Genomic DNA, 27131 nt, shown 5'->3' on the forward strand with positions numbered 1-27131 from the left:
ACCCCTGTTGCTAGGGATATTTCGGACACTGCTTACCCCGTTGCTAGGGACATTTTCGACACTGCTTACACCCCATTGCTAGGGACATTTCCCCACTGCTTACCCCGTTGCTAGGGACATTTCCTCTGCTTACCCCCGTTGCTAAAGACATTTTCTTCACTGTTTACCCCGTTGCTAGGAACATTTTAGACACTGCTTACCCCCGTTGCTAGGGACATTTCCCCACTGCTTACCCCCATTGCTAGGGACATTTTCTTACCTGAATACACTCTGTTTCTAGGGACATTTCCCTCACTGTTTACACCTGTTGCTAGGGACATTTCCCACTGCTTACCCCCGTTGCTAAGGACATTTCCCCACTGCTTACCCACGTTGCTAAGGACATTTTGGACACTGCTTTCTTCCGTTGCTAGGGACATTTTCCCCACTGCTTACCACCGTTGTTAGGGACATTTCCCTGTTTACTGCTTACCCCATTGAAAGGGACATTTCCTTCACTGTTTACCCCATTGCTAGGGAAATTTTAGACACTGCTTCACCCACGTTGCTAGGGACATTTCAGACACTGCTTACCCCATTGCTAGGGACATTTCCCACACTTCTTATCCCTCTTGCTAGGGACATTTCCCCACTGCTTACCACCCTTTGCTAGGGACCCTGCTTACCCCCCGTTTCTAGGATACATTTCCCTCACTGCTTACACCCGTTGCTAGGGAAATTTTCCCACCCTTACTGCATTACCCACTGTTTAGCTAAAAGACATTGCTGCTTACCACCATTGCTAGGGACATTTTAGACACTGCTTACCCCTGTTGCTAGGGACATTTCCCACACTGCTTACTCCGTTGCTAGGGACATTTCCCCACTGCTTCATCCAATTGTGACTTTTCCCTCCGTTGCTGGGCATTTACCCTTGTTCCTAAGGGACATTTTAAACACTGCTTACCCCTGTTGCTAGGGACATTTCCACACTGCTTACTCCCCGTTTCTAGGGACATTTCCGACACTGCTTATACCCGTTGCTAGGGACATTTCCCCACTGCTTACCCCTGTTGCTAGGGACATTTCCCCACTGCTTACCACCCTTTGCTAGGGACAATTTACCTGTTTTACCCCATTTTCTAGGGACATTTTCCCACTGTTTATACACGTTGCTTTGGACATTTTCTCCACTGCTTACCCACACTTGCTAGGGACATTTCCCACTGCTTACTTCCCGTTTTAGGGATCCTCCAATGACATTTCCCCCTACTGCTTACCCCGTTGCTAGGACATTTCCCTCACTGTTTACCTCCGTTGCTAGGGACATTTCCCCACTGCTTACCCCCGTTGCTAGGGACATTTCCCCACTGCTTACCCCGTTGCTAGGACATTTTCCCACTGATTAACACCGTTGCTAGGGACATTTCCGACACTGCTTACCCCTGTTGCTAGGGATCATTTCCCCACTGCTTACACCAGTTGCTTGGGACATTTCTTCACTGCTATACCTCAGTTGCTAGGGACATTTCGGACACTGCTTACCTCCGTTGTTAGGGATATTTCCGACACTGCTTACCCCCGTTGCTAGGGACATTTCCCACACTCTTACCCCCCGTTGCTGGGACATTCCTCCCACTGCTTACACCCGTTGCTAGGGACATTTCCCCACTGCTTAACCCCTGTTGCTAAAACATTTTCCCTTACTGTTGCTTTTCCCCACAGTTGCTAGGGACATTTCCCACACCCTGCTTACTGCCATTTCTAAGGACATTTCCCACTGTTTACCCACGTTGCTAGGGACATTTTAGACACTGCTTACCCCCGTTGCTAGGGATATTTCCTTTACTGCTTACCTCAGTTGCTAGGGACATTTCCCCACTGCTTAAACTCGTTCCTAATAACATTTCCTACACTGCTTTCTCCCGTTGCTAGGGACATTTCCCCACAGCTTACCCCCTGTTGCTAGGGATATTCTTCCCACTGTTTACCTCTGTTGCTAGGGACATTTCCCTTACTGTTTACCACCCGTTGCTAGAGACATTTTTTCACTTTTCCCTCCATTGCTAGGACATTTTCCCACTGCTTACCCCTGTTGCTAGGGACATTTCCCACACTGCTTATACCCCTATTGCTAAAGACATTTCCCCACTTCTACCCCATTGCTAAAGACATTTTGAACTGCTTACCCCCGTTGAAAGGGACATTTTCTTCACTGTTCCCATTGTTAAGGATATTTTAAACACTGCTTACTCCCGTTGGTAGGGACATTTTCGACACTGCTTATATCCCCATTGCTGGGGACATTTCCTGCACTTTTACCCTCGCTGCTAGGACATTTCCCCACTGCCTTTCCTCGTTGCTGGGTCATTTCCGACACTGCTTACCCCTGTTGCTAGAGACATTTCCCCACTGCTTACCACTGTTGCTAGGGACCCTTTCCCACTGCCACCCTTTCTAAGGACATTCCCCTACTGCTTACCCACGTTGCTAGGGACATTTTAGACACTGCTTACCCCTTTGTTAAAGATATTTCCGACACTGCTTACCCCCGTTGCTGGGACATTTCCCCACTGTTTACCCCTGTTGCTTGGAACATTTCCGTCACTGCTTACCCCCGTTGCTAGAGACATTTCCCTCACTCAATACATCCTGTTGCTAGGATATTTCCCACTGCTTACCTCAGTTGCCAAGGGACATTTCCCCTCACTGCTTACCTCCGTTGTTAGGGATATTTCAAACACTGCTTACCCAGGTTGTAGGGACATTTTCGACACTGCTTATACCCCGTTGCTGGGGAAATTTCCCCACTGCTTATCCCAGTTGTTAGGGATATTTCGGACACTGCTTACCCCCGTTCCTAGGGACTTTTCCGACACTGTTTACCCTGTTGCTGGGGACATTTTCCCCACTACTTACCACCATTGCTAGGGACATTTCCCACTGCTTACCCCATTGAAAGGGACATTTCCTTCACTGTTTACCTCCATTGTTAAAAAAATTTTAGACACTGCTTACCCACTTTGCTATGGACATTTCCGATACTGCTTACTTCCCATTGCTAGGGACATTTCCCACACTTCTTATCCCTCTTGCTAGGAACATTTCCCCCTCTGCTTACTGCCCTTTGCTAGGGACCTTGCTTATCCCCCGTTTCTTGAGACATTTCCCTCACTGTTTAGACCCGTTGCTAGTAAAATTTTACCTACTGCTTACCCTTGTTCCTAAGGACATTCCCCTACTGCTTACCGACGTTGCTAGGGACATTTTAGACACTGCTTACCCCGTTACTAGGTATATTTCCCACTGAATACACTCCGTTGCTAGGGAAATTTCTCCCACTGCTTCATCCAATTGTGAAGGACTTTTCCCTCACTACTTACCCTTGTTACTAAGAACATTTTAAACACTGCTTACCCCTGTTGCTAGGGGCATTTCAGACACTGCTTACTCCCGGTGGTAGGGACATTTTCGACACTGCTTATACCCCGTTGCTTGGGACATTTCCCCCACTACTTACCCCTGTTGCTAGGGACATTTCCCCCACTGCTTACCACCCTTTGCTAGGGACCCTGTTTACCCCCGTTTCCAGAGACATTTTTCTCACTGTTTATACACGTTGCTTTGGAAATTTTCTCCACTGCTTACCCCGTTGCTAGTGACATTTTGAACACTGCTTACCACCGTTGCTAGGGACATTTCACCTACTGCTTACTCCGTTGCTAGGGACATTTACCTTACTGTTTACCTCCGTTGCTAAGGACATTTCCCAACTGCTTACCCCATTGCTAAGGACATTTCCCAACTGCTTACTGCATACATTTCCGTTGCTAAGGACATTTTCCCACTGATTAACACCGATTCTAGGAACATTTCCGACACTGCTTACCCTGTTGCTTGTGTCATTTCCGACCCTGCTTAACACCCGTTGTTTGGGACATTCCTTCACTGCCTATACCTGTTTCTAGGGGCATTTCGGACACTGCTTACCCCCGTTGCTAGCGACATTTCCCCAGTTCTTACCGCCGTTGCTAGGGATATTCTTCCCACTGCTTTCACCCGTTGCTAGGGACATTTCCCCCACTGCTTAACCCCGTTGCTAAAAAATATTTTCCCTACTGTTTACCTCAGTTGCTAGGGGCATTTCCCACAATAATTACACCCAGTTGCTAGGGATATTTCTACAACTGTTTACTCCCATTGCTAGGGATATTTACCCACTTTTTTGCCCTATTGCTAGGGTCCTTTTCTTCACTGATTACCTTTGCTGGTAGAGACATTTCCCCATTGCTTATTCTCGTTAATACGGACATATCCTACACTGTTTTCCCCACGATGCTAGGGATATTTCCCTTACAGCTTACAACCTGTTGCTAGGGTCATTTCCCTACTGTTTACCTCTGTTGCTAAAAACATTTCCCGCAGAATACAACCCATTGCTAGGGAAATTTTCACCACTACGTACTTCCATTACTTAAGACATTTTGGACACTGCTTACCCCGTTTCTAGGGCATTTCCGACACTACTTACCCCTATTGCTTTGGACATTTCCCCCACTTCTTACCCCCATTGCTAGGGACATTTCCCACTGATTACCCCCCTTTGAAAGGGACATTTTCTTCACTGTTGACATCCGTTGCTAAGGAAATTTTAGACAGTGCTTACCCCGTTGCTAATGACATTTCCGACACTGCTTATTTCCCATTGCTAGGAACATTTACCTTAACGTTTACCTTCGTTGCTAAGGACATTTCCCCCACTCGTTACCACCCTCTGCTAGGGACACTGCTTACCCCCCATTTCTAGACACATTTCCTCACTGCTTACACCTGTTGCTAGGGATATTTTCCCCACGCTTTACCACCGTTCCTAAAGACATTCCCCCACTGTTTACCCACGTTGCTAGGGATATTTCGGACACTGCTTACTCCCGTTGATAGGGACATTTTCGACACTGCTTACACCCCATTGATGTTGACATTTCCCCCACTACTTACCCCGATTGCTAGGGACATTTCCTCTGCTTACCCCCCGTTGAAAAGACATTTTCTTCACTGTTTACTCCGTTGCTAAAGAAATTTTAGACACTGCTTACCCCGTTGCTAGGGACATTTCCGACACTGCTTCCCCATTGCTAGGGACATTTCCCACACTTATTACCCACGTTGCTAGGGACATTTCCCCCACTGCTTACCACCCTTTGCTAGGGACCTTGCTTACCCCCCGTTTCCAGAGACATTTCCCTCACTGTTTACACCCGTTGCTAGGGAAAGTTTCCCCACTGCTTACCCCCGTTCCTAAGGACATTCTCCCACTGCTTACCCAGGTTGCTAAGGACATTTTGGACACTGCTTTCTTCGTTGCTAGGGGCATTTTCTCCACTGTTTACCACCCGTTGCTATGGACATTTTCCCCACTGTTTACCTCCGTTGCTATGGACATTTCCCACTGAATACACCCTGTTGCTAGAGAAATTTCCCCACTTCTTACCCCGTTGCAAGGACATTTCCCCACAACTTACACACGTTACTAAGGACATTTTGATATTGCTTTCCCCCGTTGGACCGCGGAGTGTTGAGGTGCGTAGCGCGTAAAGTCATCTGTCCACAGTTGCAACACACAGTACCGAGTTCCAAACTGCCTCTGAAAGCAACGTCAGCACAAAAACTGTTCGTCAGGAGCTTAATAAAATGGGTTTCCATGGCCGAGCAGCCGGACGCAAACCTAAAATCAAGATGCACAATACCAAGCGTCGGCTGAGCGGTATAAAGCACACCGCCATTGGATTCTGTAGAAATGGAAAAGCGTTCTCTGGAGAAATGAATCATACATCACTATCTGGCAGTCTGACGAACGAATCTGGGTTTAGCTGACTCCAGAACGCTACCTTCCTGAATGTTTAGTGCCAATTCTAAAGTTTTATGGATGAGGAGTCTGTCAACACTACTCATTAACTGTCGTTTTGTCAGCAATTCAGATAATTTAAAATGTTTGTGGAAACGTATTTTAATACATTTTAATTTCTGAAGAAAGAAAATTGTAACCAGTTATTTAATTTGTTAACTTGGTTGATCCATTAATGTTTTAATAGAACTTTGATGCTTCAAATGACTTTATTACAACATAAACTAATTTTAATTCCGTGATTTGTTGTACGCCTGCATTATATTGTGAATAAACTGTTAGTGCCATCTGATCAATGATTTGAGTATTACTTAGAAACACAATTTGATTTGCTGTATATGTCCAAACTTTTATATGAATAAGTATGAAAGAGAAATGAAATTATTGGTAATGGTAAATTTGAGAAATATTTTCACAAAAGTAGCTTTTCTATTTTAAAATAAACTTATTATTAAAGGTAAAATATTTATTAATATTAAGTCTTAGCATATACTAGGGCCGGGCATGGTTAAGGCGCTCGACTCGTAAATATGTTCGCTCTTTCAGCCGTGGGGGCATTATTATATGATAGTCACTCCCTCTATTTCTTGGTGAAAGAGTTTCCCAGGAGATGGTGATGGGTGGTACTGCCTAGCTGGCTTCTCTGTAGCCTTACACTGCTAAATTAAGTACGGCTAACGCAGATAGCCATTTTGTATTTTTGTCTGAAATTCAAAAAACAAACAAACCATATATTAGAGATTAAAATATTGTGTAAGTTTTGAGTCACACTATTACTACTTCTTGTAAGAAGTAAGGATTATTTTTTATTAAACTTGTATAGTTTATATAGTATTTCAATTATTATTGTCAATAACAACTCGGTGAAAATGAATTGAACCTACTATTTATGATAAATATGTAAAAGGCCTCCATTGGCACAGCGGGATGTCTGCATACTTATATTGCTAAAAACCGTGTTTCCATAGTCGTGGTGAGTAAAGCACAAATATCCTTTTGTTTTCTTCACCCACGAGTGCGGCGGTAAGTCTACAAATTTACAATGCTAAAAACAAGGGTTCGATTCCCCTCGGTGGACTCAACAAATAGCCTGATGTGGCTCAACTATAAAAAACACACACACACACTTTTTGTCTTACACTGTAAAATTAGGGACGGCTAGCGCAGATAGCCCTCGAGTAGCTTTGCGCGAAATTCAAAACAAACAAAATCCCTTTGTTTCACCCATGTAGGTTAAATTGCACGTGTCACAACGCTTGGGAGAGTTATTTTCAAAATTTTATTAACTTACATTTTAACCACTTACGTCAATGAGATTAGCATCAAAACGTAGTTCATAATCTAAATTTTAAAATTATATATGTTTTAATTTCCTAATTTAAGAGGAAATGTAAAGACAAAGGTTAAGTATCTATTACTGTATGTCACATAATACCTCCAGCTGTCTTATTACTCAGTTTCTGTTTTATCACGCCCACTATTCAACATGTACAAATACTTAAAGAAATAGAAACTCGAATTTGAGCTACGGACATGATAAATGTAAAATAAGAACCTCCCTCTTCTATGATTTGTCGAGATAGCAATATATTTAGCAAATCAACATGAGTAACTCCGCCCTTCTAACCAATCATTTGAAAGTTTTAAGTAGTACCACCGACTACTGTGACCAATAGAAAGAGTATTTTACCGGGTACGTAATTCTGACAATTGTTTGTAAATATGTGATCAATAAGACGTTTCTCTGGAAAGGAATGGGATTTTTCAACCCACATATATTTTACTTAGAGACCCGACTAAATTACAGGGATATTAAGGATACTAACACAGTAATTTGATGTGTGTTTTTATTTATCAAAAGTTCATATTTGAAGTATACACAACCCGCTCGCAAGTGCAAAGAATGCTTAATGATAGTACACATGTACGAGTGCACAAGTTCGTACTCGAAATCTGTGTTTTCAAAGTATTTCTCATTTACTTTCTATTTATTAAGAAATACGACTCAACTTTAAACATTTATGAGTAAATAGTTATTTGTATATTTCTACACATATGTAACGAACGGTATATTTACAAGAATTCTTCTTCTAAAGCGGTTCAAACCGGATTAATCTGGTTCCAACCGGTTCAAACCGGTTCTAACCTCAATTTCCATGTTTTTACACTTTATATGCTATTTTAACTGTATTACAAGAATCCTCCTTTTAAACCGGATCAAACTGGTTCTAACCTCAATTCGTATGTTTTTACACTTTATAGGCTGTTTTGACCGTATTACAAGAATTGTTCTTTTAAACCAGTTTTAACCGGATCCAACAGAATCAAACCGGTACTTACCTAAATTTGCCTGTTTTTATATTTTATATGCTGCTTTGACCGTATTACAGGAATTCTTCTTTTAAACCGGATCAAACCGGTTCTAACCTCAAATCGCATGTTTTTACACTTTATATGCTGTTTTAACATTATTAAAAGAAATCTTTTTTTAAACCGGATCAAACCGATTCTAACCTCAATTTCCATTATTTACACTTGATATGCTGTTTTATCCGTATTACAGTAATTCTTCTTTTAAACCGGATCAAACCGGTTCCAACCTCAATTGGCATGTTTTACACATTATAGGCTGTTTTAACCGTATTACAAGAATTCTTCTTTTAAACCGGTTTTAACAAGTTCCAACCGAATCAAACGGGTTGTAACATAAATTTGCATATTTTACCCTTTGTATGCTCTTTTGATTTGATTAAAAGATTTCTTCATTTAAACCGGATTAAACTGGTTCCTACCTCAATTTGCATATTTATATTCTGTTTTGACCGTACTACAAGAAATCTTTTTTAAACCGGTTTTAAACGGTTCCAACATGATCAAACCGGTTCTAACCTCAATTCGCATGTTTTTTACACTTTATATGATGTTTTGACCGTATTATAAGAATCCTCCTTTTAAACCGGATCAAACCGATTCTAACGTCAATTCGGATGTTTTTACACTTTATATGCTGTTTTAACCGTATCACAAGAAATCTTCTTTTAAACCGGATGAAACCGGTTCCAACTGGATTAAACCTGTTCTAACCTCAATGTACATGTTTTTACACTTTATATGCTCTTTTAACCGAATTACAAGAATTCTTCTTTCCAACCGATTTTAACCGGTTTCAAACGGATCAAACTGGTCTTAACCTCAATTCGCATGTTTTTACACTTTATATGCTGTTTTGACCGTATTAGAAGAATTCTTCTTTTAAACCGGTTTTAACCGGTTCAAACCAGATTAAACCGGTCGTAACCTCAATTTGCATGTTTTTACACTTTATATGCTCTTTTGAATTTATTAAAAGAATTCTTCTTTTAAACAGGATTAAACTGGTTCCTACCTGAATTTGCATATTTATACTGTGTTTTGAGAGTACTACTAGAAATCTTCTTTTAAACCAGTTTTAACCATTTCCATCCTGATCAAACCGGTTCTACACTCAATTCGTATGTTTTTGCATTTATATGCTGTTTTGACTTTATTACTAGAATTCTTCTTTTTAACCGGTTTTAACCGTTTTCCACCGAATCAAAGAGGTACTTACCTCAATTTGCATGTTTTTTACACTTTATATGCTGTTTTGACCGTATTACAAGAATTCTTATTTTAAACCGGTTTTAACCGGTTCCAACCGGATCAAACTGGTACTAACCTCAATTTGGAAGTTTTATACTTTATATGCTGTTTTAACCGTATTACAAGAACCCTCCTTTTAACCGGATCAAACCTGTACAAACCGGATCAAACCGGTTCTAACCTCAATTCGCATCTTTTTACACTTTACATGCTGTTTTAAACGTATTACAAGAATTCTTCTTTTAAACAGGATCAAACTGGATTAATCTGGTCCCAACCAGATCAAACCGGTTCTATCCACAATTTCCATGTTTGCACACTTTATATGCTGTATTAACCGTATTACAGTAATTCTTCTTTTAAACCGGTTCCAACTGGATCAAACTGGTACTAACCTCAATTTGGAAGTTTTTACACTTTATATGCTGTTTTAACCGTATTACAAGAATCCTTCTTTTAAATCGGATGAAACCGATTTCAACCGAAACAAACCTCAATTCACATGTTTTTATACTTTATATGCTCTTTTCACCGCCTTACAAGAAATCTTTTAAACCGGTTTTAATCGATTCCACCCGGATCAAACTGGTACTAACCTCAATTTGCATGTTTTTACACTTTATATGCTGTTTTTACCGTAGAACAAGAATTCTTCTTTTAAACCGGATCAAACGGGTTTTAACCTCAATTTGCATGTTTTTACACTTTATATGCTGTTTTAACCGTATTACATGAATCCTTCTTTCAAACCGGATCAATCCGATTTCAACCGGATAAAACCTGATCAATCCTCAATTCGCATGTTTTTACACTTTATATGCTCTTTTGATTGCCTTACAAGAAATCTTTTAAACCGGTTTTAACCTCAATTTGCATGTGTTTACTATTTATATGCTCTTTTCACTTTATTAAAAGAATTCTTCTTTTAAACTGGATTAAACTGTTTCCTACATCAATTTGCATATTTATATTCTGTTTTACCGTACTACAAGAAATCTTCTTTTAAACCGAATTGAACCGGTTCCAACCTTATCAAACTGGTTCTAACCTCAATTTGTATGTTTTTACACTTTATATGCTGTTTTAACCGTATGACAGGAATTCTTTTTTTAAACTGGTTTTATCCGGTTCCAACCTGATCAAACCAGTTCTAACCTCAATTCGCATGTTTTTACACTTTATATGCTGTTTTAACAGTATTACAAGAAATCTTCTTTTAAACTGGATCAAACCGGTTCCAACCGGATTAAATCTGTTCTAACCTCAATATACATATTTTACACCACCTTATATGCTGTTTTAACCAAATTACAAGAATACTTCTTTTAAACCGGTTTTAACAGGTTCCAACCGGATCAAACCGGTTCTAACCTCAATTTGCATGTTTTACACTTTATATGCTGCATACTTTTACACTTTACATGCTGTTTTAAACAAGATACAAGAATTCTTCTTTTAAACCGGATCAAACAGGATTAATCTGGTTCAAACCAGATCAAACCGGTTCTATCCACAATTTCCATGTTTTCACACTTTATATGCTGTATTAACCGTATTACAGTAATTCTTCTTTAAACCGGTTCCAACCTGATCAAACCGGTTTTTATCTCAATTCGTATGTTTTACACTTTATATGCTGTTTTAACCGTATAACAAGAATCCTTCTTTTAAATCGGATCAAACCTCAATTCACATGTTTTTTTTCCACTTTATATGCTCTTTTCACTGCCTTCCCAGAAATCTTTTAAACCGGTTTTAACCGGTTCCAGCCGGATCAAACCTGTTTTAACCTCAATTCGCATGTTTTTATACTTTATATGCTGTTTGGACTTTATTACAAGAATTCTTCTTTCAAACCGGTTTTAACCGGTTCCAAACGGATCAAACTGGTTTTAACCTCAATTCGCATGTTTTTACACTTTATATGCTGTTTTGACCGTATTACAAGTATTCTTCTTTTAAACCGGTTTTAACCGGTTCAAACCAGATTAAACCAGTTTTAACCTCAATTTGCATGTTTTTACACTTTATATGCTCTTTTGATTTAACTAAAAGAATTCTTCTTTTAAACAGGATTAAACTGGTTCCTACCTCAATTTGCATATTTATACTCTGTTTTGAGAGTACTACAAGAAATCTTCTTTTAAACCAGTTTTAACCATTTCCAACCTGATCAAACCGGTTCTATACTCAATTCGTATGCTTTTACATTTTATATGCTGTTTTGACTTTATTAGAAGAATTCTTCTTCTTAAACAGTTTAAACCGTTTTCCACCGAATCAAACAGGTTCTTACCTCAATTTGCATGTTTTTACACTTTATATGCTGTTTTGACCGTATTACAAGAATTCTTCTTTTAAACCGGTTTTAACCGGTTCCAACCGGATCAAACGTGTTAAAAACAAATTCGCATGTTTTTACACTTTATATGCTGTTTTGACCGTATCACAAGAATTCTTCTTTGAAACCGATTTTAACCACTTCCCAGTGAATCGAACATGTTCTAACCTCGAATTCCATATTTTTCAACTTTATATGCTGTTTTGATTGTATTACAAGAAATCTTGATTTCAACCGGATCAAACCGGTTCCAACCGGATTAAACAGGTTCTAACCTCAATGTACATGATTTTACACATTATATGCTGTTTTAACCAAATTACAAGATTTCTTCTTTTAAACCGGTTTTAACAGGTTCCAACCGGATCAAACTGGTACTAACCTCAATTTCCATGTTTTACGCTTTAAATCCTGCTTTGACCGTATTAGAAGAATTCTTCTTTTAAACCAAATCAAACCAGTTTTATCCTCAATTTGCATGATTTTACACTTTATATGCTGTTTTGACCGTATTACAGGAATTCTTCTTTTAAAGTGGTTTAAACCGGTTGTAACATCAATTTCCATGTTCTCACACTTTATATGCTGTTTTAACCGTATTACAGTAATTCTTCTATTAAACCGGATTAAATCAGTTCCCAAAGGATCAAACCGGTTTTAACTTTAATTCGCATGTTTTTACACTTTATATGCTGTTTTAACCAAATTACAAGAATTCTTCTTTTAAACCGGATCAAACTGGATTAATCTGGTTCCAACCAGATCAAACCGGTTCTATCCACAATTTCCATGTTTTCACACTTTATATGCTGTATTAACCGTATTACAGTAATTCTTCTTTTAAACCGGTTCCAACTGGATCAAACTGGTACTAACCTCAATTTGGAAGTTTTTACACTTTATATGCTGTTTTAACCGTATTACAAGAATCCTTCTTTTAAATCGGATGAAACCGATTTCAACCGAAACAAACCTCAATTCACATGTTTTTATACTTTATATGCTCTTTTCACCGCCTTACAAGAAATCTTTTAAACCGGTTTTAATCGATTCCACCCGGATCAAACTGGTACTAACCTCAATTTGCATGTTTTTACACTTTATATGCTGTTTTAACCGTATTACACTAATTCTTCATTTAAACCGGTTTTAACCAGTTCCAACCGGATCAAACGGGTTAAAACCAATTCGCATGTTTTTACACTTTATATGCTGTTTTGACAGTATTACAAGAATTCTTCTTTGAAACCTGTTTTAACCAGTTCCCACTGAATCGAACAGGTTCTAACCTCAAATTGCATATTTTTACACTTTATATGCTGTTTTGACTGTATTACAAGAATACTTCTTTAATACCGGATGAAACCTGTACAAACTGGATCAAACCGGTTTTAACTTCAATTTGCATTTGTTTACACTTTATATGCTCTTAAACAGTATGACAGGATTTCTTCTTTTAAACCGGTTCTAACTGGATTAATCTGGTTCCAACCAGATAAAACCGGGTCTATTAAAATTTGCATGTTTTGACATTTTATATGCTGTTTTGACCGTATTACGAGAATTCTTCTTTTAACTGGTTTTAACCATTTCCCACCGGATCAAACCGGTTCTTACCTCAATTCGCATGTTTTACACTTTATATGATGTTTTAACCGTATTACAAGAAATATTCTTTTAAACCGGGTTAAACCTGTTCTAACCTCAATGTACATGTTTTACACCTTATATGCTGTTTTATCTAAATTACAAGAATTCTTCTTTTCAACCGGTTTTAACAGGTTCCAACCGGATCAAACTGGTACTAACCTCAATTTCCATGTTTTACGCTTTATATCCTGCTTTGACCGTATTAGAAGAATTCTTCTTTTAAACCAAATCAAACCAGTTTTATCCTCAATTTGCATGATTTTACACTTTATATGCTGTTTTGACCGTATTACAGGAATTCTTCTTTTAAAGTGGTTTAAACCGGTTGTAACATCAATTTCCATGTTCTCACACTTTATATGCTGTTTTAACCGTATTACAGTAATTCTTCTATTAAACCGGATTAAATCAGTTCCCAAAGGATCAAACCGGTTTTAACTTTAATTCGCATGTTTTTACACTTTATATGCTGTTTTAACCAAATTACAAGAATTCTTCTTTTAAACCGGATCAAACTGGATTAATCTGGTTCCAACCAGATCAAACCGGTTCTATCCACAATTTCCATGTTTTCACACTTTATATGCTGTTTTAACCGTATTACAGTAATTCTTCTTTTAAACCGGTTCCAACTGGATCAAACTGGTTAACCTCAATTTGCATGTTTTACACTTTATATGCTGTTTTAACCGTATTACAAGAATCCTTCTTTTAAACCGGATCAAACCTCAATTCTTCTAACCATGTTTTACACTTTATATGCTGTTTTAACTGCCTTACAAGAATTCTTCTTTTAAACCGGTTTTAACAGGTTCCAACCGGATCAAACCTGTTTTAACCTCAATTGCATGTTTTACACTTTATATGCTGTTTTGACCGTATTACAAGAATTCTTCTTTATAAACTGGTTTTAACCGGTTCAAACCGTATTAAACCAGTTTTAACCTCAATTTGCATGTTTTACACTTTATATGCTGTTTTGATTTTACTACCTTTTCAACCGGATTAAACTGGTTCCTACCTCAATTTGCATATTTTACACTTTATATGCTGTTTTGACAGTATTACAAGAATTCTTCTTTTAAACCAGTTTTAACCATTTCCAACCTGATCAAACCGGTTCTAACCTCAATTTGCATGTTTTACACTTTATATGCTGTTTTGACTTTATTACAAGAATTCTTCTTTTAAACAGGTTTAAACCGTTTTCCAAACCGAATCAAACAGGTTCTTACCTCAATTTGCATGTTTTTACACTTTATATGCTGTTTTGACCGTATTACAAGAATTCTTCTTTTAAACCGGTTTTAACCAGTTCCCAACCAGATCAAACCGGTTCTAACCTCAATTTGCATGTTTTACACTTTATATGCTGTTTTGACCGTATTACAAGAATTCTTCTTTTTAACTGGTTTTAACCATTTCCAACCGGATCAAACCGGTTCTTACCTCAATTCGCATGTTTTACACTTTATATGCTGTTTTAACCGTATTACAAGAAATCTTCTTTTAAACCGGTTTAAACCTGTTCTAACCTCAATGTACATGTTTTTACACTTTATATGCTGTTTTATCTAAATTACAAGAATTCTTCTTTTAAACCGGTTTTAACAGGTTCCAACCGGATCAAACTGGTTCTAACCTCAATTTCCATGTTTTACACTTTATATGCTGTTTTGACCGTATTACAAGAATTCTTCTTTTAAACCAAATCAAACCAGTTTTATCCTCAATTTGCATGTTTTACACTTTATATGCTGTTTTGACCGTATTACAAGAATTCTTCTTTTAAACCGGTTTAAACCGGTTCTAACATCAATTTCCATGTTTTTTTACACTTTATATGCTGTTTTAACCGTATTACAGAATTCTTCTTTTAAACCGGATTAAATCAGTTCCAAAGGATCAAACCGGTTTTAACCTCAATTCGCATGTTTTACACTTTATATGCTGTTTTAACCAAATTACAAGAATTCTTCTTTTAAACCGGATCAAACTGGATTAATCTGGTTCCAACCAGATCAAACCGGTTCTATCCACAATTTCCATGTTTTACACTTTATATGCTGTTTTAACCGTATTACAGTAATTCTTCTTTTTAAACCGGTTCCAACTGGATCAAACTGGTACTAACCTCAATTTGCATGTTTTACACTTTATATGCTGTTTTAACTGTATAACAAGAATCCTTCTTTTAAACCGGATCAAACCTCAATTCTCATGTTTTACACTTTATATGCTGTTTTCACTGTATTACAAGAAATCTTTTTTAAACCGGTTTTAACAGGTTCCAACCGGATCAAACCTGTTTTAACCTCAATTCATGTTTTACACTTTATATGCTGTTTTGACCGTATTACAAGAATTCTTCTTTTAAACCGGTTTTAACCGGTTCAAACCAGATCAAACCAGTTTTAACCTCAATTTGCATGTTTTACACTTTATATGCTGTTTTGATTTTATTAAAAGAATTCTTCTTTTAAACAGGATTAAACTGGTTCCTACCTCAATTTGCATATTTATACTGTGTTTTGAGAGTATTACAAGAAATCTTCTTTTAAACCAGTTTTAACCATTTCCAACCTGATCAAACCGGTTCTAACTCAATTCGCATGTTTTACACTTTATATGCTGTTTTGACTTTATTACAAGAATTCTTCTTTTAAACCGGTTTAAACCGTTTTCCACCGAATCAAACAGGTTCTTACCTCAATTTGCATGTTTTACACTTTATATGCTGTTTTGACCGTATTACAAGAATTCTTCTTTTAAACCGGTTTTAACCAGTTCCCAACTGAATCAAACATGTTCTAACCTCAATTGCATGTTTTGACACTTTATATGCTGTTTTGACCGTATTACAAGAATTCTTCTTTTAAACTGGTTTTAACCATTTCCCACCGGATCAAACCGGTTCTTACCTCAATTCGCATGTTTTACACTTTATATGATGTTTTAACCGTATTACAAGAAATATTCTTTTAAACCGGGTTAAACCTGTTCTAACCTCAATGTACATGTTTTTACACCTTATATGCTGTTTTATCTAAATTACAAGAATTCTTCTTTTCAACCGGTTTTAACAGGTTCCAACCGGATCAAACTGGTACTAACCTCAATTTCCATGTTTTACGCTTTAAATCCTGCTTTGACCGTATTAGAAGAATTCTTCTTTTAAACCAAATCAAACCAGTTTTATCCTCAATTTGCATGATTTTACACTTTATATGCTGTTTTGACCGTATTACAGGAATTCTTCTTTTAAAGTGGTTTAAACCGGTTGTAACATCAATTTCCATGTTCTCACACTTTATATGCTGTTTTAACCGTATTACAGTAGTTCTTCTATTAAACCGGATTAAATCAGTTCCCAAAGGATCAAACCGGTTTTAACTTTAATTCGCATGTTTTTACACTTTATATGCTGTTTTAACCAAATTACAAGAATTCTTCTTTTAAACCGGATCAAACTGGATTAATCTGGTTCCAACCAGATCAAACCGGTTCTATCCACAATTTCCATGTTTTCACACTTTATATGCTGTATTAACCGTATTACAGTAATTCTTCTTTTAAACCGGTTCCAACTGGATCAAACTGGTACTAACCTCAATTTGCATGTTTTTACACTTTATATGCTGTTTTAACTGTATAACAAGAATCCTTCTTTTAAATCGGATCAAACCTCAATTCTCATGTTTTTACACTTTATATGCTCTTTTCACTGCCTTCCCAGAAATCTTTTAAACCGGTTTTAACAGGTTCCAGCCGGATCAAACCTGTTTTAACCTCAATTCGCATGTTTTTACACTTTATATGCTGTTTTGACCGTATTACAAGAATTCTTCTTTTAAACCGGTTTTAACCGGTTCAAACCAGATTAAACCAGTTTTAACCTCAATTTGCATGTTTTTACACTTTATATGCTCTTTTGATTTTACTAAAAGAATTCTTCTTTTAAACAGGATTAAACTGGTTCCTACCTCAATTTGCATATTTATACTGTGTTTTGAGAGTACTACAAGAAATCTTCTTTTAAACCAGTTTTAACCATTTCCAACCTGATCAAACCGGTTCTATACTCAATTCGTATGTTTTTACATTTTATATGCTGTTTTGACTTTATTACAAGAATTCTTCTTCTTAAACAGTTTAAACCGTTTTCCACCGAATCAAACAGGTTCTTACCTCAATTTGCATGTTTTTACACTTTATATGCTGTTTTGACCGTATTACAAGAATTCTTCTTTGAAACCGATTTTACCCAGTTCCCAGTGAATCGAACATGTTCTAACCTCGAATTGCATATTTTCGAACTTTATATGCTGTTTTGACTGTATTACAAGAATACCCCTTTTATACTGGATGAAACCTGTACAAACTGGATCAAACCGGTTCTAACCTCAATTCGCATGTTTTACACTTTATATGCTGTTTTAACCGTATTACAAGAAATCTTGATTTCAACCGGATCAAACCGGTTCTAACCGGATTAAACAGGTTCTAACCTCAATGTACATGATTTTACACATTATATGCTGTTTTAACCAAATTACAAGATTTCTTCTTTTAAACCGGTTTTAACAGGTTCCAACCGGATCAAACTGGTACTAACCTCAATTTGCATGTTTTTACACTTTATATGCTCTTTTGATTTTATTAAAAGAATTTTTCTTTTAAACTGGATTAAACCGGTTCCAACCTGATCAAACCGGTTTTTATCTCAATTCGTATGTTTTACACTTTATATGCTGTTTGACCGTATTACAAGAATTCTTCTTTTAAACCGGTTTTAACCGGATATAACCTAAATTTGCATGTATTACCCTTTGTATGCTTTTTTGATTTTATTAAAAGAATTCTTCTTTTAAACAGGTTTTATCCGGTTCCAACCTGATCAAACCGGTTTTAACCTCAATTTGCATGTTTTTACACTTTATATGCTGTTTTAACCAAATTACAAGAATTCTTATTTTAAACCGGTTTTAACAGGTTCCAACCGGATCACACCGGCTCTAACCTCAATTCGCATGTTTCTACACTTTACATGCTGTTTTAACCGTATTACAAGAATTCTTCTTTTAAACTGGATCAAACCAATTTTAACCTCAATTTGCATTTGTTTACACTTTATATGCTCTTACAACCGTATGACAGGATTTCTTCTTTTAAACCGGTTCCAACTGGATTAATCTGGTTCCAACCAGATAAATCCGATTCTATCCACAATTTCCATGTTTTGACACTTTAAATGCTGTTTTGACCGTATTACAAGAATTCTTCTTTTTAACCGGTTTTAACCGGTTTCAAACGGATCAAACTGGTTTTAACCTCAATTCGCATGTTTTTACACTTTATATACTGATTTGACCGTATTAGAAGAATTCTTCTTTTAAACCGGTTTTAACCGGTTCAAACCAGATTAATCCGGTCGTAACCTCAATTTGCATGTTTTTACACTTTATATGCTCTTTTGAATTTATTAAAAGAATTCTTCTTTTAAACAGGATTAAACTGGTTCCTACCTCAATTTGCATATTTATACTCCATTTTGAGAGTACTACAAGAAATCTCCTTTTAAACCAGTTTTAACCATTTCCATCCTGATCAAACCGGTTCTACACTCAATTCGTATGTTTTTACATTTATATGCTGTTTTGACTTTATTACTAGAATTCTTCTTTTAAACCGGTTTTAACCGGTTCCAACCGGATCAATCTGGTACTAACCTCAATTTGGAAGTTTTATATTTTATATGCTGTTTTAACCGTATTACAAGAACCCTCCTTTTAACCGGATCAAACCGGTTCTTACCTCAATTCGCATGTTTTTACACTTTATATGATGTTTTAACCGTATTACAAGAAATCTTCTTTTAAACTGGGTTAAACCTGTTCTAACCTCAATGTACATGTTTTTACACTTTATATGCTGTTTTAACTAAATTACAAGAATTCTTCTTTTCAACCGGTTTTAACAGGTTCCAACCGGATCAAACTGGTACTAACCTCAATTTGCATATTTTTGCACTTTATATCCTGCTTTGACCCTATTACAAGAATTCTTCTTTTAAACCGGATCAAACCGGTTCTATCCTCAATTGGCATGTTTTTACACTTTATATGCTGTTTTAACAGTATTACAAGAAGTCTTCTTTTAAACCAAATCAAACCAGTTTTATCCTCAATTTCTATGATTTTACACTTTATATGCTGTTTTAACCGTATTACAGTAGTTCTTCTATTAAACCGGATTAAACCAGTTCCCAAAGGATCAAACCGGTTTTAACTTCAATTCGCATGTTTTTACACTTTATATGCTGTTTTAATCAAATTACAAGAATTCTTCTTTTAAACCGGTTTTAACATGTTCCAACCGGATCAAACTGGTACTAACCTCAATTTGCATGTTTTTACACTTTATATGCTGTTTTGACCGTATTACAAGAATTCTTCTTTGAAACCTGTTTTAACCAGTTCCCACTGAATCGAACAGGTTCTAACCTCAAATTGCATATTTTTACACTTTATATGCTGTTTTGACTGTATTACAAGAATACTTCTTTTATTCCGGACGAAACCTGTACAAACTGGATCAAACCGGTTTTAACCTCAATTTGCATTTGTTTACACTTTATATGCTCTTACAACAGTATGACAGGATTTCTTCTTTTAAACCGGTTCTAACTGGATTAATCTGGTTCCAACCAGATAAAACCGGGTCTATTATAAATTTGCATGTTTTGACATTTTATATGCTGTTTTGACCGTATTACGAGAATTCTTCTTTTTAACTGGTTTTAACCATTTCCCACCGGATCAAACCGGTTCTTACCTCAATTCGCATGTTTTTACACTTTATGTGATGTTTTAACCGTATTACAAGAAATATTCTTTTAAACCGGGTTAAACCTGTTCTAACCTCAATGTACATGTTTTTACACTTTATATGCTGTTTTATCTAAATTACAAGAATTCTTCTTTTCAACCGGTTTTAACAGGTTCCAACCGGATCAAACTGGTACTAACCTCAATTTCCATGTTTTACGCTTTATATCCTGCTTTGACCGTATTAGAAGAATTCTTCTTTTAAACCAAATCAAACCAGTTTTATCCTCAATTTGCATGATTTTACACTTTATATTCTGTTTTGACCGTATTACAGGAATTCTTCTTTTAAAGTGGTTTAAACCGGTTGTAACATCAATTTCCATGTTCTCACACTTTATATGCTGTTTTAACCGTATTACAGTAGTTCTTCTATTAAACCGGATTAAATCAGTTCCCAAAGGATCAAAGCGGTTTTAACTTCAATTCGCATGTTTTTACACTTTATATGCTGTTTTAACCAATTTACAAGAATTCTTCTTTTAAACCGGTTTTAACAGGTTCCAACCGGATCAAACTGGTACTAACATCAATTTCCATGTTTTACGCTTTATATCCTGCTTTGACCGTATTACAAGAATTCTTCTTTGAAACCGGTTTTAACCAGTTCCCACTGAATCAAACAGGTTCTAACCTCAAATTGCATATTTTACACTTTATATGCTGTTTTGATTGTATTACAAGAAATCTTGTTTTAAAACGGATCAAAGCAGTTCCAACCGGGTTAAATCTGATCTAACCTCAATGTACATGTATTTACACTTTATATGCTGTTTTAACCAAATTACAAGAATTCTTCTTTTACACCGGTTTTAACAGGTTCCAACCGGATCAAACCGTTTCTAACCTCAAATCGCATGTTTCTACACTTTACATGCTGTTTTAACCATATTACAAGAATTCTTCTTTTAAACCAGATCAAACCGGTTTTAACCTCAATTTGCATTTGTTTACACTTTATATGCTCTTACAACAGTATGACAGGATTTATTCTTTTAAACCGGTTCTAACTGGATTAATCTGGTTCCAACCAGATAAAACCGGGTCTATTAAAAATTTGCATGTTTTGACATTTTATATGCTGTTTTGACCGTATTACGAGAATTCTTCTTTTTAACTGGTTTTAAAAGGTTCCAACCGGATCAAACTGGTACAAACCTCATTTTGCATATTTTTGCCCTTTATATCCTGCTTTGACCGTATTACAAGAATTCTTCTTTTAAACCGGATCAAACTGGTTCTATCCTCAATTCGCATGTTTTTACACTTTATTTGCTGTTTTAACAATATTACAGTAGTTCTTCTATTCAACCGGATTAAACCAGTTCCCAAAGGATCAAACCGGTTTTAACTTCAATTCGCATGTTTTTACACTTTATATGCTGTTTTAACCGTATTACAAGAAATCTTCTTTGAAACCGGATTAAATTTGTTCTAACCTCAAAGTACATGTTTTTACACTTTATATGCTGTTTTAACAGTATTACAGGAATTCTTCTTTTAAACCGGATTAATCTGGTTCCAACCGGATCAAACCGTTTGTAACATTAATTTCCATGTTTTTACACTTTATATGCTGTTTTAACCGTATTACAGTAATTCTTCTTTTAAACCGGTTTTAACCGGTTCCAACCGGATCAAACGGGTTAAATACCAATTCGCATGTTTTTACACTTTATATGCTGTTTTGACCGTATTACAAGAATTCTTCTTTGAAACCGGTTTTAACCAGTTCCCACTGAATCGAACAGGTTCTGACATGAAATTGCATATTTTTACACTTTATATGCTGTTTTGACTGTATTACAAGAAATATTGTTTTAAACCGGATCAAAGCAGTTCCAACCGGATTAAATCTGATCTAACCTCAATGTACATGTTTTTACACTTCATATGCTGTTTTGACATTATTACAAGAATTCTTTTAAACCGTTTTAAACCTTAATTCGCATGTTTTTACACTTTCTATGATGTTTTGATTTTATTAAAAGAATTCTTCTTTTAAATCGGATTAAACTGGTTCTTATTTCAATTTGCATATTTATATTCTGTTTTGACCGTTCCACAAGAAATCTTCTTTTAAACAGGTTTTATCCGGTTCCAACCTGATCAAACCGGTTCTAACCTCAATTCGTATATTTTTAAACTTTATATGCTGTTTTGACTGTATTACAGTAATTCTTCTTTTAAACCGGTTTTAACCGGTTCTGACCTCAATTATATTGTTTATACACTTTATATGCTCTTTTTATTTTATTAAAAGAATTCTTCTTTTTAACTGGAATAAACTGGTTCCTACCTCAATTTGCATATTTATATTCTGTTTTGACCATACTACAAGAAATCTTCTTTTAAACCGGTTTTAACCGGTTCCAACCTGATTAAATCTGTTCTAACCTCAATTTAGATATTTTTACACTTTATTTGCTGTTTTAACCAAATTACAAGAATTCTTTTTTTAAACCGGTTTTAACAGGTTCCAACCGGATCAAACCGGTTCTTACCTCATTTCGCATCTTTTTACATTTTACATGCTGTTTTAACAATATTACAAGAATTCTTCTTTTAAACCGGATCAAACTGGATTAATCTGGTTCCAACCAAATCAAACCGGTTCAATCCCCAATTTCCATGTTTTTACACTTTATATGCTGTTTTAACCTTATTACAGTAATTCTTCTTTTAAACTGGTTTTAACCGGTTCCAACCTGATTCAACCGGTTCTAACCTCAATTCGCATGTTTTTATACTTTATATGCTGTTTGGACTTTATTACAAGAATTCTTCTTTTAAACCGGTTTTCAACGGTTCCAATAGGATCAAAACGGTTCAAACCTCAATATACTTGTTTTTACACTTTATATGCTGTTTTAACCAAATTACAAAAAATCTTCTTTTAAACTGGTTTAACAGGTTCCAACTGGATCAAACCGGTTAAAACCTCAATTCGCATGTTTTTAAACTTTACATGCTATTTTAACCGTATTACAAGAATTCTTCTTTTTTAACTGGTTCAAACCGGTTAATCTTTTTCAACTGGATCAAACCGGTTCTAACATCAATTTCCATGTTTTTCCACTTTATATGCTGTTTTAACCGTATTACACTAATTCTTCTTTTCAACCGGTTTTAACCGGTTCTGACCTCAATTATATTGTTTATACACTTTATATGCTCTTTTTATTTTATTAAAAGAATTCTTCTTTTAAACTGGATTAAACTGGTTCCTACCTCAATTTGCACATTTATATTCTGTTTTGACCGTACTACAAGAAATCTTCTTTTGGTTTTAACCGGTTTTAAACCGGTTCCAACCTGATCAAACCGGTATTAACCTCAATTTGCATGTTTTTTTATTTTATTAAAAGAATTCTTCTTTAAACCGGATTACTTTATATGCTGTTTTAACAGTATTCTTTTAAACAATTTTTATACTTTTCCAACCTGATCAAACCGGTTTTAACCTCAATTTGCATGTTTTACACTTTATATGCTGTTTAAACAGTATTATGCTTCTTTTTAAACTTTTTAACCGTCAAACCTGTTTTATCACATTTTTTTATTCTTCTTTTAAACTGGTTCAAACTGGATTAATCTGGTTCCAACCAGATAAAATCGGTTCTATTAAAAATTTCCATGTTTTGACCGTATTACAAGAATTCTTCTTTTTAAGTGGTTTTAACCATTTCCCACCGGATCAAACCGGTTCTTACCTTAATGTACATGTTTTTACACTTTATATGCTGTTTTAACTAAATTTCAAGAATTCTTCTTTTCAACCGGTTTTAACAGGTTCCATCCGGATCAAACTGGTACTAACCTCAATTTGCATGTTTTACACTTTATATGCTGTTTTGACCGAATTACAAGAATTCTTCTTTTAAACCGGATCAAACCGGTTTTATCCTCAATTCGCATGTTTTAACACTTTATATGCTGTTTTAACAGTATTACAAGAAGTCTTCTTTTAAACCAAATCAAACCAGTTTTATCCTCAATTTGCATGATTTTACACTTTATATGCTGTTTTAACCGTATTACAGTAGTTCTTCTATTAAACCGGATTAAACCAGTTCCCAAAGGACCAAACCGGTTCTAACCTCAATTCGCATGTTTTTACACTTTATATGCTGTTTTAACCGTATTACAAGAATCCTGCTTTTAAACCGGATCAAACCGATTTTAACCGGTTCAAACATGATCAATCCTCAATTCGCAAGTTTTTACACTTTATATGATCTTTTGACTGCCTTACAAGAAATCTTTTAAACCGGTTTTAACCTCAATTTGCATGTGTTTACTATTTATATGCTCTTTTGATTTTATTAAAAGAATTCTTCTTTTAAACCGGATTAAACTGGTTCCTAACTCAATTTGCATATTTATATTCTGTTTTGACTGTACTACAAGAAATCTTCTTTTAAACCGGTTTTAACCGGTTCCAACCTGATCAAACCGGTTCTAACCTCAATTCGCATGTTTTTACACTTTATATGCTGTTTTAACAGTATTACAAGAAATCTTCTTTTAAACCGGATCAAACCGTTTCCAACCGGATTAAATCTCTTCTAACCTCAATATACATATATTTACACCTTATATGCTGTTTTAACCAAATTACAAGAAATTTCCTTTTAAATCGGTTTTAACAGGTTCCAACCGGATCAAACCGGTTCTAACCTCAATTCGCATCTTTTTACATTTTACATGCTGTTTTAACAATATTACAAGAATTCTTCTTTTAAACCGGATCAAACTGGATTAATCTGGTTCCAACCAAATCAAACCGGTTCAATCCCCAATTTCCATGTTTTTACACTTTATATGCTGTTTTAACCGTATAACAAGAATTCTTCTTTTAATTCGGATCTAACCGATTTCAATCGGATCAAACCTCAATTCACATGTTTTTACACTTTATATGCTGTTTTGACTTTATTACAAGAATTCTTCTTCTTAACCGGTTTAAACCGTTTTCCACCGAATCAAACAGGTTCTTACTTCAATTTGCATGTTTTTACACTTTATATGCTGTTTTGACCGTATTACAAGAATTCTTCTTTGAAACCGATTTTAACCAGTTCCCAGTGAATTGAACATGTTCTAACTTCAAATTGCATATTCTTACACTTTATATGCTGTTTTGACTGTATTACAAGAATACCCCTTTTATACTGGATGAAACCTGTACAAACTGGATCAAACCGGTTCTAACCTCAATTCGCATGTTTTTACACTTTATATGCTGTTTTAATTGTATTACAAGAAATCTTGATTTCCACCGGATCAAACCGGTTCCAAACCGGATTAAACAGGTTCTAACCTCAATGTACATGATTTTACACTTTATATGCTGTTTTAACCGAAATACAAGTATTCTTCTTTTAAACCGGTTTTAATCGGCTCCAACCGGATCAAATCGATTTCAATATCAATTTGCATGTTTTACACTTTATATGCTGTTTTGATTTTATTAAAATAATTTTTCTTTTAAACCGGATTAAACTTGTTCCTACCACAATTTGCATATTTATACTCTGTTTTGACAGTACTACAAGAAATGTTCTTTTAAACAGGTTTTAACCAGTTCAAACCTGGTCAAACCGGTTCTAACCTCATTTCGCATGTTTTACACTTTATATGCTGTTTTACTTTATTACAAGAATTCTTCTTTTGAACCGGTTTTAACCGGTTCCAACCGAATCAAACCTGTTTTAACCTCAATTTGCATGTTTTACACTTTATATGCTGTTTTAACCGTATTACAAGAATTCTTCTTTTAAACCGGTTTTAACTGGTTCCAACCCGATCAAACCGATTTTAACCTCAATTTGCATGTTTTTTACACTTTATATGCTCTTTTGATATTATTAAAAGAATTCTTCTTTTAAACCGGATTAAACTGGTTCCTTCCACAATTTGCATATTTATATTCTGTTTTAACCGTACTACAAGAAATCTTCTTTTAAACCGGTTTAAACCGGTTCAAACCTATCAAACCGGTTCTAACCTCAATTCGCATGTTTTTACACTTTATATGCTGTTTTGACCGTATTACAAGAATTCTTCTTTTAAACCGGTTTTAACTGGTTCCAAACGGATCAAACTGGTACTAACCTCAATTTGCATGTTTTACACTTTATATGCTGTTTTAACCGTATTACAAGAATCCTTCTTTTAAACCGTATCAAACCAGTTCTAACCTCAATTCGCATGTTTTTACACTTTATATGCTGTTTTAACCGTATTACAAGAATTCTTTTTTTAAACCGGTTTAAACAGGTTCCAACAGAATCAAACCATTACTAACCTCAATTTTGCATGTTTTTACACTTTATATGCTGTTTTAACTGTATTACAAGAATTCTTCTTTTAAACCGGATCAAACCTCAATTCCTACATGTTTTACATTTTATATGCTGTTTTGACCTATTACAAAAAAATCTTCTTTTAAACCGGTTTTAACCGGTTCTAACCTCAATTCGCATGTTTTACACTTTATATGCTGTTTTAACCGAAATACAAGAATTCTTCTTTTAAACCGGTTTTAATCGGTTCCAACCAGATCAAATCGATTTTAATATCAATTTGCATTTTATATGCTGTTTTGATTTTATTAAAAGAATTTTTCTTTTAAACCGGATTAAACTTGTTCCTACCACAATTTGCATATTTATATTCTGTTTTGACCGTACTACAAGAAATGTTCTTTTAAACCGGTTTTAACCGGTTCAAACCTGGTCAAACC

This window comes from Tachypleus tridentatus, unplaced genomic scaffold (assembly GCF_004210375.1).
Source record: "Tachypleus tridentatus isolate NWPU-2018 unplaced genomic scaffold, ASM421037v1 Hic_cluster_2, whole genome shotgun sequence".
NCBI lineage: Eukaryota > Metazoa > Arthropoda > Merostomata > Xiphosura > Limulidae > Tachypleus > Tachypleus tridentatus.